Raw genomic sequence first — 7,154 nt, forward strand, 5'->3', positions numbered from 1 at the left:
TCCACGTGTCAGGCTCTCCTGGAGCTGTGTTGGGCAGGGCAGGCTGGGCTGTGGTCCTCAGGCAGCAGAGGTTTCTCTCTTTTGTGGGCCAGCCGAGCGCTCTGCTCCATATCACGCATGTACCCTGGGCCCATGGCACAGCCATCATCTGGAATGCTGCCAGTCCTTTGGCACGGGAAGAAAAGAGGATGGCACAGCAGGCAGTGACTCGCGAGGCTTGGACCTGATATGACACCTGTCCTCTTAGCTCACACTCAGCCAGAGTGGGTCACCTGGTCATGCCGAACTTCAAAGGGCCGCTGGGAAGCGCAGTCTTTTCATGTGCCTGGAAGGAGAGAAAGGAAAGATTGTTTATGGACAGCCCTAACTCCAGCCACAGGGTCACACAGAAAAAGCTGACCTTGACCCTTTCCTGCAGTGGGGGTGGATGTAGGAGTGAGAGGGCTTAGAACACCATGATAATAACTCTTTCCTGTAGTTGAGTCATGCCAAATGCCCTGTCAAAATTTAACCCATTGGTATCAAAGCTATATAAAAACTTTTAAAAATTCAGGCTGGGCGTGGTGGCTCACGCCTTAATCCCAGCACTTTGGGAGGCCGAGGTGGATGGATCACTTGAGCCCAGGATTTCAAGACCAGCCTGGTGAACATGCAAAACCTGTCTCGACTAAAAATACAAAAATTAGCAGAGCATGGTAATATGCACCTGTCTTCCCAACTACTCGGGAGGCTGAGGCACAGGAATTGCTTGAGTCTGGGAAGGGGAGGTTGCAGTGAGTCGAGATCACAGTATTGCACTCCAGCCTGGGTAATAGAGTGAGACTGTCTCAAAAAAAAAAAAAAAAAAGTTCAAATCCAAACAGATAATCCATCATCCGCCTTCCTAATCCAGGAATGTAGCACCCTGAACCTCCCTTTAAAATGGCTTGATCATAGTACATCCTTTTTTGTGTGAGAATAAGATGAATTTATACACAAAGCCTTAGAACAGTGGCTGGGCGTGGTGGCTCACGCCTGTAATCCCAGCACTTTGGGAGGCCAAGGTGGGCAGATCATCTGAGGTCAGGAGTTCGAGATCAGCCTGGCCAACATGGTGAAACCCCATCTCTACTAAAAATACAAAAATTAGCCAGGCATGGTGGCGCATGCCTATAATCTCATCTATTCCGGAGGCTGAGGCAGGAGAATCTCTTGAACCCGGGAGGCAGAGGTTGCAGGGAGCCAAGACTGCAACCTATAAATAAATAATAAATAAAATGGCTTGATAATAGTACATACTTCTTTGTGTGAGAATAAAATGAGCTGATAACACAGAAAGCCTTAGAACAGTACCTAGCATGTAGTAAATGCTCAGAAATATATGTGACTATTCGTAGGACAGCGATAAAGATGGAAAAGAGTGTAGTGTTTTCTTTCTATTATTTATTTATTTATTTATTTTTGAGACAGAGTCTCGCTCTGTCGCCCAGGCTGGAGTGCAGTGGCGCAATCTCGGCTCACTGCAAGCTCCGCCTCCCGGGTTCACGCCATTCTCCTGCCTCAGCCTCTCCGAGTAGCTGGGACTATAGGCGCCCGCCACTACGCCTGGCTAATTTTTTTTTGTATTTTTAGTAGAGACAGGGTTTCACCGTGGTCTCAATCTCCTGACCTCGTGATCCGCCCGCCTCGGCCTCCCAAAGTGCTGGGATTACAAGCGTGAGCCACCGCGCCCGGCCTATTTTTGTGTTTTAAATAAAACTGGTGTAGGAAAGTTAAAAAAAAAAAAACAACAACTCTATTTCTCCCCTTATAGCTGCACAGGAGGGGACATCCACATATCTTTTCTCATTAATTTGATAAATATTTATTGAGCATGTACTATGTGCCATATATTGTACTAGGTTCTGAGGATGGAGGAGTAAAGGAGAAATTTGAAAATGGCATTTCAGGACGGAGGTGGAAAGGCAGCTCCTCTGAGGTGTGGCTCCTGGCAGTGGAGCTGCTATTCTTCCTCCCTGGGGGCCCAGGAAGTCTCATCTTGGCATGGAGCTGAGTCGTGACCACCAGCCCTATCTACCATTTCGGAGCCATTTCCTCCTCTTTCCTTCCAAAGACAGCAGAGTAAGCACAGCAGACAGAGGCTTCTGATTTGCTCCCCCTGCAAAGCGGCCTCATAGACCACCACAGTGCGACGGACTCAGGCTAACCACGCTCTCTGTCACCTCAAGGGTCCTAGTCCTGCACCGAGCAGGTTCACCTCCTCTACCTTCCCCTGGACCAGGGTTGAGCTCGCCACTTTTAGATGGCCAACCCTGCAGCACCCAGCTCAGAATACATCGTAGGCCACTTTAGAGATGCCTGAGAATTCAACCTAGGTTTTTTATTTTTTTATTTTTTTGAGACAGGGTCTTGCTCTGTTGCCCAGGCTGGAGTGCAGTGGTGCAATCTCTGCTCACTCCAGCCTCCACCTCCCGGGTTCAAGTGATTCTCATGCCTCAGCCTCCTGAGCAGCTGGGACTATAGGTGTGTGCCACCACGCCCGGCTAATTTCATAGAGATGGAGGTTTCACCATTTTGTCCAGGCTGGTCTCAAACTCCTGGCCTCAAGTGATCCTCCTGCCTTGGCCTCCCAAAGTGAAAAAGACATTTTAAAGTTTGACCTCTGGAATGCCTTTAATTGACATGGTACAGTCTAAGAGAACAGCAGGCAAGTGCAGCTCAATCTTATCAGCAAAAGTGGAGAAGGATGAATTAAATTGTACTCAATAGCAGTGAAATTAGGGGTATTTAGTCGTTTTCCTCCTCCAGAAGTGAGGCAGAAACAGGCACTGCCACATCCAGGCTGTGTGGTCTTGGGCCAATGTCTTCAGCACTCTGAGCTGTTACTCATCCTGAAATCAGAGCTGGCAGCGAATCCCAGAGGCAGCTTTGTGTGGTGGGGAAGGCTCACTGGGAGGCAGTGTGGGTGTGAACCGGTTCTTCATCATAATCTCTGTCAAGTGAAAAAACATGGGGATAATCTAGAACAGTGGAAAACCCTATCCCAGACTCTTAGAGAGTCAGGAAACCATTTTAAGGTGAGCTGACCAGCATTTAAAAATAGGAATAGGCAGGGCCTGGTGGCTCATGCCTGTAGTCACAGCACCTTGGGGGGCCGAGGCAGGCGGATCACCTGAGGTCAGGAGTTCGAGACCTGCCTGGCCAACATGGTGAAACTCCGTCTTTACTAAAAATACAAAAATTAGCTGGGCATGATGGCGGGAGCCTGTAATCCCAGCTACTCAGGAGGCTGAGGGAGGCTGAGGCAGGAGGATTGCTTGAACCTGGGGGACAGAGGTTGCAGTGAGCCGAGATCATGTCTGGGTAATAGAGTGACACTCTGTCTCAAAAAAAAGAAAAAAAAAAGGAATAGAGTGGAATATAAAGCATCGTGTAATACAGGGTGGTATTTTTAAAACTGAATTTTTTTTTTTTCCAGACGGAGTCTCGCCCTGTCACCCAGGCTGGAGTGCAGTGGCGCAATCTCGGCTCACTGTAACCTCTGCCTCCCTGGTTAAAGCAATTCTCTGCCTCAGCCTCCCTAGTCGCTGGGATTACAGGTACCCACCACCACACCCGGCTAATTTTTTTTTTTTTTTTTTTAGTAGAGATGGGGTTTCACCATCTTGGCTGGGCTGGTCTGGCACTCCTGACTTCGTGATCCACCTGCCTCGGCCTCCCAAAGTGCTGGGATTACAGGCGTGAGCCACTGCAGCTGGCCTAAATTTTGTTTTTAATTGTACATATTTATGGGATGCAGTGTGATGTTTCGATACATATATAAATTGTGCAGTGATCAAATCAAGGTTATTAGCAAATCCATCATCCCAGACACTTGCCATTTCTTTGTGGTGAAACATGCAAGATGTTCTAGCTATTTTGAAATATACAATCCATTATTGTTGACTATAAAGGATGGTATTCTTTTGTAAAAGTATGCTGGTGCGGCCGGGTGCGGTGGCTCATGCCTGCAATCCCAGCACTTTGGGAAGCCGAGGCGGGCAGATGACTTGAGGCCAGGAATTCGAGACCGGCCTGGCTAACATGGTAAAACCCCATCTCTACTAAAAATAAAAAAATTAGCCAGGCGCGGTGGCGGGCGCCTGTAATCTCAGCTACTCAGGAGGCTGAGGCAGGAGAATCGCTTGAACCCTGGAAGTGGAGTTTGCAGTGAGCCGAGATCCTGCCACGGCATTCCAACCTGGGCAACAGAGCAAGACCTTGTCTCAAAAAAAAAAAAAAAAATGCTGACGCAAAATGATTTCTTATTGTGCGTCAGAATTTTGGAAGCCACTGGTAGACAGTCCTTAGTTTCACACAATGATTTTCAGACAACTGCCCATTCACCAATTCCAACCACCTCGCCCCACTGCCCAAATCAAACGTTTCTGGTCTCTGGGCGGCGCTGCCTTAGCAGGATCCGCCGCCAGGTGGCGCGCGCCCCACGCCCGGAGTAGGTTTTGTCCCATCCCGGCCTTAGATCTTCCAAGACAGCGATTTCCTTCTGGTCAGGTCTCTTCCCGAGGATCCACTTTACTCGTACTAGAAACTCTGACCTCGAATGCAGTTCCAGAAGCAGAACCCTGAAGCTCTCCTAAGACCGTCCTGGCTTCAGTCTATGGCGCTCATTAAATGCCTCCCACGCCAGACGAGCTCCCCCGTCCCCGGAGCTCGCGTCGCAGGGGTGAGGACACACACGAACCCTCCTGCCCCTCATTCGCGACCCCGTCAGTGCAGGGAGGCTCTGGCCTGGGGCTGAAGAGCCGAGTCTCTGGTGCCTGACAGCACGGGGGGGTCAAGACCCTCCCGGCCACCTGCTGGCTGTGTGATCTTGGGCATCGTGCTTAGCCTCGCTGTGCCTCGGTTCCCCCCACTGTAAAATGGTAGTGATTAACAGCAGCCGCTTCACAAGGTTGCAGGCGTTGCATGAGTTAATAGGTGCAAAGCGCTCAGAAGGGGGCCTGGCGTATGTCTGCCTAACCGATTGTTGAAAATTCTCAATTTACATCTGTGAGAACAGAGGACCAGTTGGGGGTAGGGGTGGGGAATCCCCAAAGTCGGCTAAGTTCAGCCTCACCGACTGGAGGCGGGAGGGGTGTTCCCTCACCTACAGATATTTCCCCGCCTCCTGCCCCGGCCCTTCCTCCCCCAGTTGAATCCAGGAATTCCGATTTCAGCCACGGTCCTTTTCCTCCGCCCAGCACTCCCTGGGGGTGGGAGTGGACCCAGGCCCCTTGGCAAGGTCTGGAACTGTCCTGGCGTAGCAGCCTCCGCTCCTCCTCCTCATTCCTTCCAGGATGGGGAGGGCCAAGAGTCACCCAGATTCTAGGATAAAGCAGCAGATTCCTGGGAAACGCAGGCAGCAGGGGTCCCGGAGAAAGGGCCAAGCTTGAGCCGCCTCAGCCACAGTGGGGTCCCTGACCTGCAGGTCCTCCCCAAACACTGAAAGTTGAACTTAGCAGTGCTGGGGCCACGCAGAATGCACGCCTAGGAGCGCCTCTGCTCTTACCAGTGGCGTTTCTCTTTTCTTTTCTTTTTTTTTTTTTTGAGACAAAGTCTCGTTCTGTCGCCCAGACTGGAGTGCAGTGGCGCAGTCTCAGCTCACTGCAACCGCTGCCTCCCATGTTCAAGCGATTCTCCTGCCTCAGCCTCCAGAATAGCTGGGATTACAGATGTCTGCACCATGCCTGGCTAAGTTTTGTATTTTTAGTAGAGATGGGGTTTCGCCATGTTGGCTGGGCTGGTCTCGAACTCCTGACCTCAAGTGATCCACCCACCCCGGCCTCCCAAAGTGCTGGGATTACAGGCATGAGCCACCGCGCCCGGTCTATTTTTTTCAGACAGTCTCACTCTGTCTGTTGCCCAGGCTGGAGTGCAGTGGCACGATCTCGGCTCACTGCAACCTCTGCCTCCTGGGCTCAAGTAATTCTCCTGCCTCAGCCTCCTGAGTAGCTGGGACTACAGGTGCATGCCACCATGCCTGACTAATTTTTGTATTTTTAGTAGAGACGGGGTTTCACCACGTTGGCCAGGCTGGTCTTGAACTCCTGACCTCAAGTGATCCACCTGCCTCGGCCTCCCAAAGTGCTGGGATTACAGGCGTGAGCCACCGTGCCCGGCCAAGAATGCCTTTTAGAAAATGCTCATTGGGAGGGCTTTGCAAGATTGGCGTTAGCAGTCGTGTTTATAATCTCTAAAGTGAGATATAGAACGAAGGTCTCTGGAATGACTGTAACTAAGAAAGAATGAATGCCACCTGCACCCTACCTGCTTAGCCTTTCTTTTCCTGAAAGAAGCAAGGCACAAAGAAATATTCTATGCCATACCATCATACGTAGCATAAACATCATCAAAACTAGAAAACAGGGTATTTGGGGATTTCTGCATAGGTGCAAACATAAAGATGAGCAAAAGGGGCGAATGATACAAAATGAACCATGGCGGTTTCCTCTTGGGGCTGGAGATGTCTGTGAGGCACAGACGTGAATTGCCTGGTGTTTAATGATGAGCTGTTTATGGGCTTGGATGGTGGCTATAAGGGTGATCACTTTATTAACTTTGAAATGTCGTGGTGGCAGGTGCTCGTAATCTCAGCTACTCATGAGGCTGAGGCAGGAGAATCACTTGAACCTGGGAGGCAGAGGTTGCAGTGAGCAGAGATCGCGCCACTGCACTCCAGCCTGGGCAAGAAGAGCAAAACTCCATCTCGGAAAAAAAAAACGTATATGTACATTTTCATACATTTCAGGTAGTCATATTTCCCAACTTTTATTTTTTATTATTTTTATTTTTACTTTTTTTGAGATAAGTTTCACTCTTGTTGCCCAGGCTGGAGTGCAATGGCACAATCTTGGATCACCGCAACCTCCGCCTCCCAGATTCAAGCAATTCTCCTGCCTCAGCTGCCTGAGTAGTTGGGATTACAGGCATGAGCCACCACACCCGGCTAATTTTATATTTTTAGTAGAGATGGAGTTTCTCCACGCTGGTCAGGCTGGTCTCGAACTCCTCACCTCAGGTGATCCACTCACCTTGGCCTCCCAAAGTGCTGGGGTTACAGGCATGAGCCAACATGCCTGGCCGTTTCCCAACTTTTAAAAGATTGAAAAGAGGCCGGGCACCGTGGCTCATGCCTG

Source organism: Hylobates moloch, unplaced genomic scaffold, assembly GCF_009828535.3.
Source record: "Hylobates moloch isolate HMO894 unplaced genomic scaffold, HMol_V3 SCAFFOLD_12, whole genome shotgun sequence".
NCBI classification, from domain to species: domain Eukaryota; kingdom Metazoa; phylum Chordata; class Mammalia; order Primates; family Hylobatidae; genus Hylobates; species Hylobates moloch.